This window comes from Plectrocnemia conspersa, unplaced genomic scaffold, assembly GCF_051122295.1.
Source record: "Plectrocnemia conspersa isolate PC_06_02 unplaced genomic scaffold, ASM5112229v1 ptg000005l, whole genome shotgun sequence".
NCBI classification, from domain to species: Eukaryota; Metazoa; Arthropoda; class Insecta; order Trichoptera; family Polycentropodidae; genus Plectrocnemia; species Plectrocnemia conspersa.
The window spans coordinates 28,705,401-28,725,885 of NW_028277169.1; the positions used below are offsets into that span (position 1 = coordinate 28,705,401).

Genomic DNA, 20,485 nt, shown 5'->3' on the forward strand with positions numbered 1-20,485 from the left:
CCTGTCAGGTCACGATGGTTATAATTTTAATAAATAAATAAATAAATATGTGATATATGCGAAATTTATAGCTTTTTATAACAAATATGCATGACCTAGCTCGATTTTTATTAAATATTCCTCATGACTAGGAAAATCTAATCTGTGATAATCGATCGGAATTATAATTATAAAGGTGTTTTTTTAGAGGTACAGAATTTTAAAATTAAATAAAACACATAAAAATCATGGTATTGACCTTATTGGACAGATAATTTTATGCCATTAGTGGATTCCACCAATCTGGAAGTACAATTTTCGAGCAGCTGAGGTCGTATATCGGCAATAACGCGGCAAATGTTGGCCTCCAAGTCGCCTACAGTAACGCCTTTTACTTGCGCTTTCGTGTGTGACGTCACAACGAAACTTCAGCTTGACTATTATAGGCCTTTATATAGATAGGTATTGGTTTCATGCATATCTGGGTAATTCTAATACATAAATATTACGTCACTGTGCGAAAACTGCGCGAGCCAACTATTTTTTCAAATGAGGTGTAGATAAATGGCGTTTATGTATATTATAAAATCAGATCAAAATAAATCGCACAATTTTCTTTAAAATATATGTGGATATAAGTTACATTAGTGACCTATACGTGGTTTATTATCTGTCTACATATAAATAAAGTAAATAAATAATTGTAAAACTACTTTTAAGTCCCCGCTAAAAACGGATTAAATGTAATAGTTTTATGATGCTTTTTTATTGGTTATATTTACTGCTATTAGTAGAATATATTTTTTGTTTTTATACTGCGGGGTCGATATTGAGACCTTTAGTTTGATTAGTGTGACACCGGAAAGATTTCGGGGTCGCCAATTTAGGAGCGGCTAAATGCTTTTTAACTCAAAAAGTGACACTAACAGTGGCTTGTCAAGTTACGGGGTTAGCAAATATCAGATTATCTAAATATATTTTAAATTCGATTAAGAAAGGATTAAAAAAATATATTAAAAATCAGGGACGTCATTTCTGATGTTTTCGGCGTGAGGGGGGGGGCAAAAGTTGGCCAGTCAGTGGTCGTGAGACCAGTTCATAAGTAATCAGTCAGTGAGAATCGAATGAAGTACATATATCTAAGCCGAATTTTGACGAATAGGAGAGCGCAAAAAACAATTATCCCTTCTCAGAAGTCAAAAATCCACGTCAAAAGCAATAAAATCGTGTCGACGCCGCAGCAGTGGGAACGCTCGGTAACCGAGCGTTCCCACTGCTGCGGCGAGGATTTTTGACTTCTGAAAAGGGATAATTGTTTTTACGCCCCCCTATTGACCAAAATTCGGTTTGAATACACTTTGACCAATACTCTCATATCAAAAGTCCGTAATGATATCAGTAAAAATATACATCTATCATATTTTTAAAACAGTGTAATATTGAAATGCAGATATACTATGGAGCAATATGCGAAATGCATATCTTTGTAGTTCATCCGCTTATTTTCCCTTGAGAGATGAGTTGGTTTAGTGTGTATTTCGGACTTGACCTAGTGAAAGTTATAAAACTATAATTAGTTTTATAAATGTCATTAGGTCAAGTTGGATTTGGTTAATTTATGTAGGTCAGGTTTGGGTTTGAACAGCAAATGGACGTTTCGCAACTGTCAAATTGAGTTTCATAGACATTTTAGAGCAGCATATAATTGGAGTAGCAGCTATCAATTGTAGTATATTTTTGCTTGTAGAAATAGTAAAATATATAACTTTATTGAAAAAATTATATATCACATATAAATAAATAATGATAAGTATGCAAATGTATATATCACTATTACTAGCACCTGTCAAATAAATTATATTTTCACTGGTAAAAATATATGTCTACCGGTGAAAATGTAGTTCGATATGATTTCACTGAAATGACATATGTATTTAAAAAATATTTTCGATATACATATATTCGAGATTTTTTAAAACTTTTTTTATATTTAAAATTCATTAAGATTCGTAATACAATTGACTCCCCAATAACACGGTTAATTGATAACGTGCAATTTGGGTGCTTGTAGTTGGGGGACTAGTAAATACTCGCACATCAGGTGCGTGTGGTGAGATTCCTCGAGAAAAATGCCCACCTGCCCTGCCCTCCCCCAAATGATATCTGCGCTTTACTCTAGACAACGAATAGAAAACCTTTCAGCGTCTCCAATTTCCTCGCAGCTTGTTTCGCAAGTACATTAATTGTGTATGTAGTATGTGCGCGCAAGTACTTCAAAAGCGTTCACCGCATTGTTTGCAACGGAAGGTAGACTCTGACTTGTTTCAGACTCGATTCCAGGATTGTGGCGTGCAACTTTATGAGGAAACGTTTGGCAGCAACAGGATCCGACTCTCATCCACAGAGAGCAGCCCTGGCCTAGTGTCGCAGAAGCAAAACAATCCGAGGCCCAATGAAAAGATTCTAATCAAGCGGCCACAAAGGTTGACCTAAAACGGTGGATTGAAACTGTGTTCAAATGTCAAAAGTTCGCCCGAGGGTTGTTTGCCGGCGGTAAGAGCAAGGAACGCGGAAAATTTCTCCACTGTTGCCAAAGACATTTTTGCGGAATAATTTAGGGATTTAAAGAATGTGGAGAACGCTAAGAACTCATGCTCTCAGAAATGTGCCGGCGCTGAAAGATCTTGACATATTTTGTTATTTATTATAATAATTTCAGTTGATAATCGATTTTAGTTTAACAAGATGTCAAATTGAATGGATCAAGCATGCCAAGATCATGCCAAATATTCGTATATTATTAAGATATTAAAGACTGAGTTTCGGCATGCTCGTCTATATAACCGTTGACTGTCTTTATAAAAGTTAACCGTTCGGTTAAAAGGATACGGCTCAAGCACGCGTTAAATCGTCACGCTCCGTGGTCAAACACTTGGGATCATATCTCGTGACCGGTAGTGTAGTACGTAGTATTATGTATACGAGCAATAAATTATGTTAGACGCGTCCAAGGGTGATTTTACTTACTTAGAACAATCGACGATATGTGACGACTGCTATTTATTTATATATATTCAATCATTAGCACGCGTGTTCGTTGCTAATGGTTGGACCCACGAGAAATTTATGGCTGAATTAAATATCAATTTTAGTATTAAAAGTAGTTGAACAAAATGCACATTGGTACATACGAAAGAGACAGAACTTAAGTTACATAAATGTACTTGTACTATTCAAAATAAAAATGACATACTTAGGAAATGTATTGAAGGCAGAGGTAGCCAAAAAAATGATTGCGATTAACTATGTAAAATATTGATGAACTTTTTTTTTGAAAACGTTAAAAATCACTAGGGTCCATATTGGATTAGAACTTATTTATATTTTTTACATTTACGAGTATTATGATTTATGATTTTCCGTGGAATATTTTAGTATATTAGATTGCAAAAAATGCATCACTTTTCGTAATTATAAAAATTTAATATATTTATTTTGATTTATCGGAAATTTTACTACCCATTTAGAGGCACGTCTGTATTGTTTTTAAGTGGTTATCTAGCCAATTGACCAGCATCTTTCGCGGTTAAAATATATAATGTAAAATGTTCAAATTTGATCTGTGAAAAATAATTCGATATAATTGTGTGCTCGTCAATAAGTAAGATACATTTTAATGTCTGTGGGTTACAACCATTAGTTAAAAAAATGTTTAATGAAAAAATAGGTTAAGGATAAAAATAACTACCCTCTATACTACGAATGTGCTCATGCGATATGCGTAAGACTGCCGTAAATAATACTGATTCTGAAATCAATATTAAGTATATAGTTGACACGAAAATTATTAAAGATTTATCTCAGTATTGTATCACTCTAGATATTTTCACAATAACATATTACATACACGTGTGATGCATTAATCGAATTATATGTAATTACGTTTTAACTATAATATGGAATAATCAATCGGTCGCCAGAACAGAATCATACAGTCGTATTATTCACGGACCATCTCAATTATTCGTAGTTTTCAACTGTTCGAATATTGAAATATAATGGTAATATTTTTCTCGGTTTTTACCGATATTAATTTATTTAATCAATCAGTGCAAACAATCAATAACTTGCCATTAAAATATTATTTAATTTAAAAAATATTGGTTAGTAATAATTATTTGACTTTAATATTCGTTTAATTTTTAAAATTAAAAAAAAATGTTCGAAGCACAATACTGTAGCAAAGGAAAATGCTTAATTTATAATTACATAATTTTTGATCAGGGACGTCAATTCAGCTTTTTCAAATCACTAGAATTAAGATTAATTCAGAAAAATTGATGGAACATTTTAAATGCATAATTTTATCGAATTTATTGTATATGAACAAATTTGACATTATGCGGATTTGCATATAAATGAAATAATTAGAAATAAATTAACGTAACACGAAATTTGCGACGCACACCTGTTTATGAGATAAGCGTCAAACCGTAATAAAGTGTGAGGTTTTTAAATATTTTTTGTGTTTCGTCCAACTGCGAATTTCGGTCATAATAGACACTCCGACAAACATTCGCTTTATAAATGATTTTCAAATACGTAAAAGCATTTGTTCGGAAAGCGCGTTGCATTGTTTCGCATTTTGAAACAAAATAAAAGCGCGTCAAGGACTCGGGTATATCGTGAGAAAAAAACACTACTATGTTACTCAAGTATACTAATTGTTTTATTCTACGATAGTATAAATTAATATTTTACAAATATAATTGAATATTCAAATATTCGATTGAGAACTCTAATCCTTACTCCCTGTTCCATAAAATTCGTCCATCGGAGACGCGGCGCTACAATACCATTTATTTGCGAAACATTTTATAAACAAATTAATGTGGGCATATCTGGAGTGTAACTTATGAATGTTATGCAGTCACATACCTGCTAAAAACCGTTTCAAATTTAAGAAATGCGGCTAATTTGCCAATCGGAAAATTAGACTATGTATTTTGGATTTAGGAAGAGAGACGCTCTCTGATGAGAGTAAAATAAATTTATACGGGTCAGATGGGGTGAGCTACATTCGTCGTCAAGGTGGCGAAAGATACAGCGAAATATGTCTGAGGGATGCTTCTTATATTCCGGAATGGAAGGTATTTACTTCACCGACGGAACAGCGAAAGCATTGGATCTTAAAGCTGTTCTGGATTTTTTATTCATCCCTTTCATTGAAAAGCACCTGAGCTCAAATTCTGTCTGCAACTCCATGGTTGTTTCTGCACCTTGTCATCAGGTAAATAGTCAGTATGAGATATTTTAGAATTTAATAATGATTTTCATTCATTTTTTTATATTGTAAATAAATTTATTATTAGTTATATACGAAATTGCGTATTTTTTTGGAAGCTATTGTACATACAAATAACATTTCAGTTAAAACTAAGTCTTGTACTTTAGTACGACACATATTGGCCAGCTCTAGAGTCCCATTAAGCTGAATAACGACTGAGGCAAAAGAAAAAGAAAAATATCTAAGGATCTGTGTCAAGTTTCAAACACCAGTTGAGGCGTGATAACCGCCGAGACGAGCAAAGGCGCTAACGAAACCATTAAGCCTTGTGCTGAAGAGTCAAAGCGTGCTGAACTGGAGATTTTCAGCCAAAGCGACTGCGGGGGAGTTATTTAAAGCGAAGGATAAGAGAGCAGGAAAGACATAAAGGATCGAGAAAAAAATGCTCAAAACGCGTGAAAAGTCATCCCTCTCGGCAAAAGTCGGGGGGTCGAGAAGAAGGGTGGCGTAAAATTCCAACACACAATACTCGACGCTCGGCATAATCGAACTCTAGGATTTACGGTGAAAAGAAAACGCGCTACTTCGGCGAGATTTTTCTTCTTCTCGCTCCGAGTTGCGCATACGTATTATTGCGTACGTAGGGGAAGGAGGTCGTAAACGAGCACCATCTGTGTAAACCGAACGAGCATATCGCACATTTATACACGCGTATGTGTATATTATGTAACGAACATTATATACTACACGTGTGTATAAAATAACGACCCTGAAATCCGCAACGTTCGCAAGTATTATAGCGCTGAATCCGGAAAATAAACCCACAACCCTTCGCAAATATACATATATTTATAAATATAAATATGTTCACGGCAGGTGCCTGAGTTTATGCGTGCAAAACTTGCTAGTTCAATTAATACGACGCGATACTCTATTGTGTATGCTCAGATTATCGGAGAGGTTATGAATAATAATATAATCCTATGGGGAATAATACTATCCGAAATCGAGATGACCTATTACCTATAAAGGAACAATTTAAACTTTGACAATATCGCATAATTAATATGCATAACAACTACAATACTAGATATTAGATAAGAAGCGGTGTTTTAAAACGTTTATAATGTATATGTACAGTTTAAAGATAATATATTCCCAATGGGAAATAAACTAAAATTGTGTTATAGGCTTTTATTTACAGACACGATGAAGCCTGAAAAATATTAATCGCATATTTTGTCAGTTCGCAATAATACGTGCATTGATTTTTTACTATCGAATTACTGTAGCGATAGCTATAGTACTGTACGATAGAGGCCGAAGTATAATAAATACAAGTTTCAATTCGTACAATAAATGAACACTCACATTCGTATGGAATGAAAATGATTAAGTTATTAATATTTTGTTTATAATATCTACGTATACGTAAAAATAAACCGTAAACCCCCTATAGCGTATGCGGCAGTCCTCCTATAACGTTCCTCCGTATAGCGTACTTTTTGTTACTTTTGTACTCTCAACATATATTATATTATTTTAAAACATTTTTACCCCCATTTTCATGCGCAACATAATAAAAACAAGCTAGTCGCAAAGTAATAGAATGTGCAGTGCATTTTTTTATTTGAATGAATAAATAACAATGCGTTATGGCCAACACGACGCATTGGGAAAACCTGTCAAGTCAAGTAATAAAAATAAAATAACTTTAAGAACAAAGCGAGCGAAATATAAATAACACTGCTACCAAAATCCCTGCACTACACTCTCTGGAAGTTGTTCGAACCGAAGTAACAACTGAAGTCAGCCGAGACCTACGACTTCGAGTAAGCGACCACACTGCCACAAATTTCATATGCCGTCCGGACGGCGGCTTTTGTCACGTACAGCTGGCATATTTGCGCGCGATCGAAAAATGTACCAAATAATCGCAATTTTTAAATTGTCATTTTATTACGTTTGTATGGGAAATATCAGTGAAAACTTTTCGGTCGTAGATATTAAATTTACGCAAAATCTTTGTCGGCTTTTGCAAAATGCCATAAGGCATAAAAATGATACTTCAGAATACGAACATCACATCTGTGACTATCCTAGAATTTGTCGCCATCGATTCTAAATAAGAATTCGTTATGGTGTGACATTTATATAAACCGATCTAGGAAAATACATAAGGATATTCGAAACGATTTTTTTTAACAAAATCAAGTACCATTAATTATTTAATTTTATATAAAAAAAATATAATAACGATATCTGTTAGAAGAATATACTATCAAAAATATAATTAATCCCTTTTGGTGCCCTAAAATATTCAAAGATGTCAGTAAGAGTCTGTTGAAGTCCCCGATAAGCATGTGGTATTATAACTTGACCACGTGACTACGATGCAGCGCTCGACATGCGTGTTGACCATAGGACGCCTACGCGCATACTGAAATTGAAGTGAGATACTCGTTCTATCTCAGTTTGCGAAACAACATATCATTATCTCTCTCACTCTCGTCACTTAAAACGCGAGAGAGCGAAAGGGGAAGTATCTCACCACTCGCGCTCGAAAGAGCAGCTCCGACTTCGGTCCTTTTGCCGAAAATGTTCGGAAGCGCTCGAAGCTGGCCAAGTCGACTGAATTACCCCCACTTTACCTCCCGTTCTCGGTAACCTCGGACAACTTCCGAGAGATTTTAGAGCGGGCAGAACCGAACTCGAGCGAAGTAACCCACTATATTCTCCGTCCTTGGCCAACCTTGGCCAACTTCCAGAGTGTAGTGCAGGCAAAAAACTTTTACGCATAATGAACCATATCCATTCATTAAAGAAAAAAAGGCGTCGGAGTCAGTTCATTTTTTATGACTATGATTTACAATATACATACTATCCGATTTTATAAAATACAACAAAGTTTTCGTGTAGTTCATACATATTTAAAAATAATTTATGTGCCATGGATATATGGTATATTTTTCTATGGGTAAATATAGAAAACATTCGTTTAATTTATTCTACAATACTCTTGATTTTGTTTTATTGACAAGAAAATATTTTATAAATATCATATTTTCTCATTTGGTTAAAATTAGGTTTTCCTGCAAAAACCTATTTTGCTAGTACTACTACATTAATAGAACGTCTAAGGAAATTATATTTAAAGTACGTATAAGGCAAACAAAAATAATGTTCTGTACTAAATGCAAATGTTTATCTTCGACAAATAATATTATCTTACATATTTTATAGTCTGATTCATCCTCCGACGCATATATCATTCCATTAACCTAATCGACAATTTTAGATACATTCAGCGAAGCATCCTAGATCATACAAACCGTAGGATGTTATTATTTATATTCCGGAAATCTAACGACCACACGTTTCAATTTGGACAACATCCAAACACAATAAATCCCCAAAAATCGTATATTTAAGAAAAACTCAAACGAAACACGATACGATATCGATACACAAGTACGACACGAGACTTACTTCGAAACGAGATTAGGTTGCGGAAAACCGATACGGATAATCTGGCGATCAATCCAGGGATTAAACGACGTTTTCGGTAAACCCCGACGGGTGTAGGATACTTGTTACGCTTCGTTATACGTGTATATGTTTTTCGAATTACGCATACAAGTGGAGAATGTTGGACGAAATCAAAAGTCACGCGATGCAGTCTTATAAAAAAAATCCACATCCCTAGTAGACAACACCTCTAATTGGTGTAAACCAGTGCTTCGCAACCTTTTCTTATCTACGGCAATCTCTTCAAATAATGAATTATTTTTTTCTACTTTTGAGCGAATTGATAAGCGGCACACCTAGCATCGTCCGTGACACACAGTGTGCTGCCGGTTGTCGAGCTCTGGTTTAAACGAAAGTTGAACGATAGAGGGTCGAGGTCAGGGTAAGAGTGCGCCGTCTGGGTTGTTGAGGAAGGTTATATTAAACTGAAAATGTCGACTGTGTTGTTTCAAAATGTGATATAATAGTAAATATTATGATGTATGGAATTATCAGATTTTAACTAAACACTTTAATTTAGGTAATTTAGATTTGTAAACCATAAGAAATGATTATGTAACAATATAAATCAATTTCTGCAGCATTTATATTTCTTTAAAATTTAATTAATTCAGATTCGACCCAGCAGTGGGAACGCTCGTTACCGAGCGTTCCCACTGCGACGGCGCCGACACGATTTTATAGCTTTTGACGTGAATATTTGCCTTCTGAGAAGTGATTGTTTTTGACCAAAATTCGGTTTGAGTATACTTTGAACAGCCCTCTTATATTAGAAGTCAATAGTAATATCGTAAGGATAGCTATCATATTTTTAAAACATAATGTAATATCGAAATGAAGACAAACTATGGGGCAATATGTGAGATGCGATGTCTGTCTGTACTTATTCTTCCGCTTAATTTCCCTTGAGAGATGAGTTGGCTAGTTTGTATTTTGGACGTGATCTAACGAAAGTTCCAAAACTATAATTAGTTTTAGAACTTTCATTAGGTTTTTTTTTGAACAGCAAATGTACGTTTCGCAACTGTCAAATTAAGCTTCATAGACATTTTAGAGCAGCATATCGTTTAAATCATATTTTCGTTAGTAGAAATATATATCTACTGGTGAAAATGTATTTGGACTTTACTAGTGAAAATATAACATTACCAACATTTATACATCGGATTTAAATAAATAATGATACGTATGTAATTTTATCACATATAGAAAAATTTAAAGCATATAATTTTATTAGCACCTGCCAGATAATTCATATTTTTATTGGTAAAAATATATATCTACTAGTTAAATGTATTCTGAGATGATTTTACTGAAATGACGTATTTTAAAAAATATTTTCAGGATTCGGTCATTCCAGTGTGGGAGAGTATCATGGGCTCCTTTCGAGGAACATAGGACTTTCAGGGGTAGGCAACAGAAGATAGTGATGACAATCATATTGATAATGTCCGTGCCCTTAGATGGCATATATGGGCAGATTCTCGAGGGAAGAGCTATAACGATGAGGATAATGCTTGCTAACGAGAGGCCGCTTATTATCGCTTGGATAACGTGCTAAAAACGGCTGGTGTGAACCGCTCTTTGGATGGACGCAATGAGGATGGACTTGTAGGGCCCCAATATTAAAGCCTGTACCAACACTCGCATGGTATTGTATAACTAGGGCTCGTCTAGACGTCTAAGTGCTTGTGTTGGAACTTGTTCCCGGGCTTACGCTGCGCGAAGGCAGTGGTTTTGGTATGGATACAAAAAGTAGCCCCATTAGTTATGACATACAAAAGTTCATTCGAACCTACGACAAGCATCAATTGAAAAAGCAGCCGCTTCCCTCTTCACGTCAATTCTAGTCCAACTACGACATCTGAAATCCAGTTCAATTCTAGTTATCTATCAATTATAGGTGGCTCAAAAACTGTTGCACAATAAAATTTATAGCTAAATAAATTTGCCGCCCAAAAAAATAAATCTGCTTACAGCCAAAAGTATGTGTTATTTTTTTATTAAATTTTGAGTTTATATAACGGAGTTTCACCAGTGGATTGTAAAACTATTCTTTGTATGAAAATATTATTTTTTAAGTGAAATATACGTAACCTGAATTTAGTACAACTATTCTCGGTACACACTGTTCAACTTTTAAACAATAAATAATCACATAAATCTAAGCAGAGTAAAGTTTTATCACATTATCACCATATCATATATTACAGTGATATTCAAAATGGGTTTTTAAATGTTTTATTTAAAAAAATGACTGTTCACGCTAGTTATGAATAAAAGTCGATGGATACATTGTTATTTTAATAGCATATTATCTACAAAGATATATTAATAGTATTTTCAGCACGCAGACGTCATAGGTTTCACTTAATCGAGGAATTGGTAGAACGACACGTTAAAATATGTATACTATATTGCTTTTATGCGAGTGAGCATCGTCCATAAGGGCGAGAGTTAAAAAATGGTTCAAGGACCTGTTGGTCGAAGGCAACAAGCTGTACATGCAACAAACTAACGACAAGTCCTATATATTGATATGTTATCTAAGCTTTAGATTTAAAAATAAATATGTGGATTCATGAATAGTAAATAATAATTGATTACATAATCAAATCCATGTTTATATAAAAAAAATGTGTACCTAATCGATCGATTTATATATTCTGTCATGCTATTATATTATGAGATATGCAGTAGTTTTATATTTAATATTAGTTACATATTTCAAGGTCAAATCGAACAGATATGAAATAAACGTAATATGAGTCGAGTATTTGATGAAAAATATCAGGATTAAAAATGTCCAATTGTATTCATATTATTAATAAAAAAAATATTGGCTCCGTGATTTTTTTAAATTTATAAACATATATAATATAATGATACCTTTTGATATGTTCGGCTGTATTTCCGATTCTCTTTATAGTAGCGTGTCTGAGGTGCACTTTTTGTTCAGAGGGTGTTTATGATTAGTGGCATAGGTTTTCAGGATTGGCACAGTACTCTTTGGCCGACCGGGGGGCGCAGGGTGTGTGTTGCGCGCGCGTGCCTCGCGGCCTGACTGTCCTGGGGAACCGGGTTGGCCCCGGCCAGGGCGCAACCCCTGGCGCGCACAGGACCACCCCATCAGGTGAAGGGCAATTTCGAGGCGAAAAACCGCCAAAATTAGCGTGAAAAACCACCCCCTCAAAACTAATTTGAATCGAGATTTGATATCGCTTAAAATTCGAAACCGTTGTAAATCAACATCACATGGGTTTTTCTTCGTATTCCTAATCGACAGATAATTTTAATATAATTGCTCTTAATGAATCGTTTTTATAAGATATTCTTGAGTAATTTGCATAGCTATTTATAGCGTCTTTCGTTTTCGCTACGACTCCGAACGTTGCACTGTTATGTATAGTCGGTATTGTTCGGCGGATGAAATATAGTGCTATAAATTTTTTGGACCATGCTTGATATCATACACAGCAATAAATAAAACATATTTGTATTTGATAATATATTTTTCATTGTAGATATTTTGATGTAAAAAATAGACGCATACCCTATGCGTTACAATGGTATTACAATCAATACATATGAATCAGTTTTTTTTAGAATCGAGCCCATGGCTCTGATTTATAAAGTCCAGCACTTTACAGACTACGATATTCCGGTCTTTGTAGGAAAAACAATTGATTGAATATAATACAAATGACAAATTAAAAGATGATGGAGCACATGAATCCGGTATAGCTTAATACATCATCCGCAGAGATAGTAAGACAAAAGTAAAACGTCTTCATTGTTTTAAAAATAAAATAAATGAGAAGATATTGGAAACATACAAATAAGAGTATATCTTCTAGTGTGTCAGTAGCTTTGGTGACAAGTTATAATATTACAGTGAAAAGATAATGTTTATTAAATTATCGAAAACTTGTACAATAAGCTACAAAACCACAATGAACAATAAAAACAGTTATGCGGCATTCAAATGTACAGAAATATTTTTAACAATATAACTTGGTAGTTATTGTTGAGATTTAGGCAATTATGATGAAATGAGCTTTGGAAACGAGCCAACTGTAAAAAATATAAAATCATTCGACTATTCAATTGGCATTTACTATTTACGTGAAATTGTGTTCTAAAGTAGATTAAAAACGCTTCTCAATTAATAAGCATTCAGTGGTTGCAGCGGAAGATATGTTTGTGCTCTGGACACTATTGCATTAAGTGTTACAAAATCAATACAATTCTGAGTGAATATGAATATGAGGAATAGGGATGAATATAAATATATTCATAAAAAAACATTTAAAATGCTGAAAACGATCAGAATCGTGTTGTCTTAGATCAAAAGACAAGACCTTGTCCAACACAAGATTGATTGAGGTGGTTTTTCATCGAACAATTGCATATTTGAGGCGTTCCGGATTGTCGGAAAGGGAGCGAACACGAAAGTGGAAAATCCTGAAAGTCGCCTGGATCCAGGGGCGGCTCGCCGGGATAACGGGCGGCCCTGTACAGCGTGGGCGTCTTGGATCGATGCGTGTCGGGCAGCCAGACGCGGGCCGCCGCCCGGGCCCCCAAAACCCCCCGACGAGCAACAAGCGCCCAACGGAAACGTCATCGGCAACAGACACACATATATACATTTGAAATTTTCGCAATAGTATTCAGCGAGCTGCACCGCGATTTTTAAACTATACCCTGATATAGCTTAATCGCGATATTGTCCCGCTTTTGTATTCCCATCCGCTAAAATATAAGTTGCTACGCCCCCGTCTCGACATTTATTAAAACCGATACAGTCTGCCGAATAGAATATATAATTCTTAACTGCGTCTACTGTACACACAAACAAAATAAAAATCGGCACGTGTACTTTTAATTTTAAGCCCGCCCGCGCTATCTGCTACGTGCGATGCTTTGTTTTGATTGATTATTTATCGTTGATTGATTTGTATGTATTTATATATAAACATTCGATTCCGCTTAATTGGGACACATTGGACCCCAAACATTTTGTTTCAAATAAACGAAGTTTAAGGCAAAATTAAAAAATAAAATTAATTTAAAATTTTTAATTAATTATTTATTGAAAAAATATTGAATTTCAGAAAAATAATATGTATTATAATTATTAAGTATATACAGTGAAATCTCTTTGTAACAAATACCAAAATTCTCAGTATAACGAATCTTTAGTTTGTTCCCGAAAAAATCCATACAGAATGTTTTCATTGTAACGAAGACTGATCTCAGTATAACGAATTTAAGAATGACGTTACAACTTGACACAATATTTCTCCGAATTCAGTACATCCTTGTGTTCACAAGCGACATTCGAAGTGTTTCGCCGATTTTTTTTATAAAACATTTTTTTAACAAATTTTACCGTGTTCATTACAGTATCCTTAAAAATGGACAAACAACGAACTATCAATATTGTAAGAGGTTATTTTGATGCTGTAGTAATATGGTAATACATTTAAACTATATAAAAAAAATTCTGCAAGAATTGATAAATTGTAGCATGTTTTATGTTCAGATGTGTGTGTGAGGGGAGGGGTAAAAGTTAGCCAGACAATTTCCATTTTATTAAATGACATGCTTTGTTTCTAGTCAAATTCAAGGGCGTCCCTGATTAGAATCCAAAAATGCTCATGTGATTCACGGAAATCATTACATGTCCAAAAAGTGATTGTTTTGTCAGGCGGCGTCATTGGGCCTTACTTTTTTAAAACTATGAAGGTCGGACAATAACAGTCAACGGTCATGATAACCGATTATTTTTGACACGAAATCGAAGATATTGACGTGGAAGACATGTGGTTCAAACAAGACGACGCAATTTGCCACACATCGGGTGCAACGTTGGATGTTTTGCGTGAAAAGTTCGCAAGTTGTCCCCAAGTGACTCGTTGAGTCGTTGCGCTAAAAGTCATTTCTACACCGACAAACCCGAAACTTGGAGCATCTAAAAACCAACATCAAAGTTATAGCTGAGATACCACCTGAAATGTAAGTATCGGCTACTAGAAAAGGTCCACATACATGTCAGATTTGTAATAAAAAACTAAAAACGTTTTAGCACGAGATACGATGTATATCACACTAAAACGCAGGTGACCGCAAATAGCTTTGCAGTCGACTGGTCGATCATGATTGACGCACTGACCACCATGGCTTAATGTAGCATACATAATTTTATTAAAAAAAAGCGATAAAATTGCTGTTATACGCTCTCGTCCAAAATATGATTTATTTAAAAATCATATTTACTAGATTTTAAGAATATATAGAAATTCTCGCTGCTCATTGTTGTTATATATGTTTTAAAATAGGGGTAGGGGGAATTTTAATAATATATTTTACGGCCCTCAATAAGATGGCAATGTAATTTGTAATACGAATTTGTAAAAAAATATTATTGTGCAATTAATGTTAAAATAATCTTATTTTTTCTTGTGACCCGCCAATTAAAACTAAAAAAAACGAACACAGCCTGAAGCTGAAAAGGATGCTAGCTCGCGTATCGAAGCATGTTTATGTTTAAATTATGTTTCATACAATAATATAGTCAGCTTGTAATTTTTATAATATGTCGAGACTGAACTTATCGGCAATACTTGTGAAAAGTGTAATAAAACTAATTTGGGCGGATTATGGCCACTTTAAAATGGATCTAAACAAATGTGTTTATATAAATACAAAATGGGACAAAACAACACTTGTAAATTCCCAGAGATAATGTTGCCATATATCATAATAGTTACACAATTCTTAAAATATAAGTAATAGACAATTAAATTTTTGTTTCTACCCTCCAAATCGTCTCATTGGATCGACAGTTCAAAGTAGGAGCTTGGAAAGGATATATAAGCGCACACATAGCATACCAACGACATAATTGATAAATATTCGAAAATATTCTTGGTAGAGTACGCTCGGGATAAGGATTCCGGTTTGTTATTGTGTGCGAGAACTGTGTAGCTCAAAACAATTTCGCTCAGAATATTTAATTTTTAAGTTGGAAATTTCAATGGACAATAAAAATATATTATATAATCGAAGAAACCAGACATTGATGTCATTAATTAAATATTTGCAAAATTCAAAATCTTTTACTAGTCAAAAAAATAATGAAGTCTTTACCTATTCTTCAAAAGCAAAAAGATATAAAATGGGGAAAGAAATTATTCGCAGATTGTTTAATGGCTCGACGACTCTATTAAATCATTAGAATCCATTGAATAAATTAAAAAATTATCATTGGCGCAACGATAAGAATAATAACTTAATAGTGTAAAAAAAACCAACAACGTACGGGTTAATGGAAAAATAATTAAAATATTTTAATCCACGGGTAATAGAACGAATAACTTACAGTGTATATTTGAAGCCTTGATATCAAGTAACCCAGATATGCCCAAAAAATATTTTTCTCTTAAAATTTCATTTATAAATAAAAAACAGTGGCACGAGTTTAGTGACCTACCCATGGGACAGTGGGCATATCTAGGTTAAACCAATATCAACACAAAATTATTTAAAATAAATCACTAGAGAAGATCGAACTTCTGTGCCACACTGCCCTTTAATGACGAATACCAGCGTTGACGAATCAGCGACTGTCCTTAAAAGAGAAAGCGAGACAACGAAGTACACGCTACATCGCTTCTCCTTCTCATATACATGTACACGCACACAATAACAAACCGGCATCCTTATCCCGAGCGTACTCTAGGTGAGTATATAATCCAAGTCGCAAAATACCACTATCGAATTCTCTAAAATATGTTATAATTAACAGAATTAATATTTCAACTAGCAATCGCCTACAGTCGTAAAATTATTAAAGTAATCATGTCGGTGCGTGCTGTACAGCAGTTTTTGTTGTTGTTAATGTTAATTGAACACTGTTGGTGAAGCACATCACGTGATAATATTGCAGTGTAAAAATAGAGCCTCGAAATAGAGTGGTATGTCTCCATGATTTAGTACGGTATAGTTTTAAAAGTAGACGTGTTCCACTTCTGCATCAAAGGAAACACACTACATCGAGTATATCGACATGGGGTACGTGAAAACTCTCCGTCGCCTGAAAGCGTTCTCTCGTCAGGCTACATATCAATGCCTTTATATACTTCAGAACCATTTTCCCCACACGAGCTAACCTGATTTTTAAATAAATTTCGAGAAGTTTGTTTGGATTGCGCCAGTTAACACCAGTTTAAGACTTATATTTAAAAAATAACTACCCAGCGTAACATAATAATGGATAGTAATTGAAAAGCATCAGTTTAATGAAACTATTTTATTATGGCATATATACTGTAACAAATAGAATACGTTTGTAATTCTGTAATATTACATACATTTATTTAAAATACACCCCTTAAGAGTCAATACAGCGCTGGAGACGATCATAGAAAAAATTCAGGAAGTATATATTATAATTTAAAATTGTAATATTTTATAGCTTTGGCTATCGTGACGCATTAGGTTTACATGTCAAGTCACAATAGTCATAATTTTAATAAATAAATAAATTAGATTAATTCGCTTAGGTAAGGTTTGGGTTCGTTTTTGTGGGGTTCTTCTTGAAACTTGCGCACTAAATCACCGTAAACACGGTAATAATAAGGATGAACGTAACGTAAGACTAACTGAACCGACCACCACAATATCCCTCGTATGAAAAAATGTAACAAATAAATAACACGTCGTAATTACCCTGCGATGTAGAGAAAATATATTTCTTTGTTGTGAAACGGTTGCGGAAAAAACACCATCGGAATAAAAAAAAGCACTGTTAAAATTTAGCCCGTTGCACTATTCGACATTCAAATATGTCCATCAAGCAAATGTCAGTTTTTAGAGGCGTGGATACATTTCGTTGGGCAAAAACAAGTGCAACAATTGGCGGAGTGCTCGCTGCAATGTTATGATTCGTCAGAGAGCTTTGTAATCCTATGCTCTCCAATGGATGAAAATTAGGCGGCCAGAGAGGAACGGAAACGTGCCACAGGGAGAGGAACATCGTTGGACTATGAGACCTCAGAGGACCATCCACTGGACATCATCCTTCCGCCGGCTTCTCCACCAGCGCTTGCAGAAAAACAATACTAGCCCACAAAAGTTTGTTGCAATATACATACACGTAATACGAAAATAAATTATTACTAGCGTCTATTTCTGGATGCGAATTCGCATCCCTTAGGGTTAGAAACCTTATAGTTTAATTTATTTCAAATATTATAGTATTTTGTCGAACTATGTGACGTCACAATTCTGTGAATCTCTGATTATGTTGAAAAATACAGGTACCGGATCATCCGTTTGTGAACAAATTTAGTTTTATTGATACTGAGCAGTGAAATTGTAAATCAATTGTTCGACACATTTTAACTGGCTGAGTTAGTGAAATTATATGAACATATAAATTCACTGTAACATATATATTATGTAGCAAATATGAAAGATAGCTGTAGCATATATAATATTATAGGAATGGCCAAATCATGGCATATGAGCTAAATCGCGCATTGCACTCCAGTCTTAAGCCAGCGTTTTTTTCTCTCATCATGAATCAGAAAAGGAACATGATGAATGGGTAAAAATGCTTGTTTCTATGGCGCACTTAAACTAGACCGTGAGAAAACTAGCGCATGGAATGCAAAATGTTGGCTACTCCTGATCTATTTGAGATCTTCAATGGAGCCCGGCTTTTCTCTCTTAACAATGGTCTCTTATCTATGTCGTTTTATTGCCGTATAAGCCTACGTGATCTTCTATTATGTTTTATTAACGTTTCTTATAGTATCTAATGGCAAAACTCCGTTCAGCTATTTAGCTTTCTTATAAATAGAAAACTCTATATATTAAGACAATACGAATTTAAATTGAATTCGGTATCGCAGTAGCAAAAAAAAACACACTGGAATAATCATTATTCTATCTTGTAAAATAGACACCGCTGATTACTAGGGGGTTTATTATATTATATACCATAATTAAGGTGACCAGACATTTCGGATTACGTGAGACAGACCCTGATTTAACAGCGCTGTCGCGCATTAATAAGTGCCCAGGGAAAATCCCGAATTAACAAAATGTCCCGGATTTCGTGTACAGGCAATGCTTTGTTTTACATATTGTCTTTGTTTTCTAGTATGTAGTTGTAAGAACTATACAAAAAGTGGAGAAAAGTGAACGTTAATCTTGTAATAAAAAACAAGAATATCTCTCTTCGCAGTCAAATAATTTTTCATTTTTTTAATCGAATATGCATGATTTCAGATTACATATAAAAAAATGAAACGTGTTGCAGTTAGTGTTTCGTGATATCACGTTATTTTTACAGGTCCTTCGAGGAAGCTTGGACGAAAGGGAGAGAAAGCTTATTTAGAGCCAATTGCGTTGTTGTTTAGCTCCACTTTCGATTCATTCTTGAGTTAAAGTTGAACTTCTAAGGTTGCCTCACATTAGGCGACCATCCAAAAATGAAAAAAAGTATACGTACAACAATGTTTTTTCGACTCGAACTTATAAAATAAGGGTTTTAAGAATGCTTATATTATTGTGGTAATTTATGATAATTGTTTTAAATAAATAATCAATTTCAATATTCTGCGATTAGAGCTGTGCTAGGATTACGGAACAGATTATTATCGTCAGTGAACCGTACTCGTAATAAAATAATTTCACCCCACTGTGGAGTCTTAATCTTGAAAAAAAATACCTCCGCATTCCGCATCGGACAATACAACCTCCATTTCCCGCATTATTTTCGTTTTATTGCTGGTACACGCCAGTCGTTTTGCCGATTTCCGCACAAGCCACCACCACCACAGACCGCAGTTTTGTCAAAACGGCAACATTACCCGAAATTATACACCATAAATCGATTGCGTCTTATAAAATAAAGCCATCCGAATTCGTTCCGGTCCAGCTTTATAACCCCCTCTACCTCCACAAGCCCTGATTTGCGTCATTGGCGGTGTTTGCGGGACGTGCATAACATCATAATTTATGAGGTATATTATGATCATTTAAATAGTGGCATTACCGTATTTATACCAAAATAGTCTAGAATCTAAAAACCAAATCGAATCGATATAATATTACATAACTGTCTGGTGGTTTAAGGTTCGGTCGAAAAACTCGGTTGATTCAATAAGAAAACTGATACAAGGAATGTTTGTTAACCCTTTCTAGTTCAATATTTTTTTCTTATTAAATCCACCACGGTTCAATTTATTTAATCATAGCATTTAAGCTTTTTACCTAGTATTTATATATCACTTATTTAGGGTATACCCTGTACCCGTTCCAGATGTTGGAATCACTACCTAAAAAAAAACACTCAATAATGCAATGACAAAATGTTAATAGTATTTAATTAATTGTTCATTATTGTAATTCATACAACACCAATGATTCTCAATTTATTTTTAATCACTCGATTATTACTTTGAAATTTGCTAATAAATTAGAACATTTTTTTATAGAAAATTATCCTTTAATGGAAAGAAGTTTGAGTTCAAGAAGGGATTACAGCAGATCTTGGCCCTTATAACGAAATACGTAATGGTTGCTCTACACTCTTTGGAAGTTGTCCGAACCGAAGTTCAACTGAAGTCGGTCGAGGTCGCCGACTTCCGAATAGTGGCCACACAGACATAAATTTCA

General features: G+C 34.4%; 1 protein-coding gene across 6 annotated transcripts in view; it reads right to left on the reverse strand.

Annotated features, from left to right (window-relative positions):
- Positions 1–20,485, reverse strand: part of cyst (rho guanine nucleotide exchange factor 18 cysts) — an 84,093-nt gene that overhangs the window by 25,360 nt on the left and 38,248 nt on the right. Inside the window, exon 1 of one of the 6 annotated variants that reach the window (XM_088186922.1) lies at positions 11,684–11,864. The exons of 4 other annotated variants lie outside the window; for them this stretch is intronic. The gene's annotated coding sequence lies outside the window, so the exon portion shown is untranslated. Of the gene's footprint in view, positions 1–11,683; positions 11,865–20,485 lie in introns of those variants that run through there. One more of the 6 variants, XM_088186923.1, reaches the window with a different exon arrangement.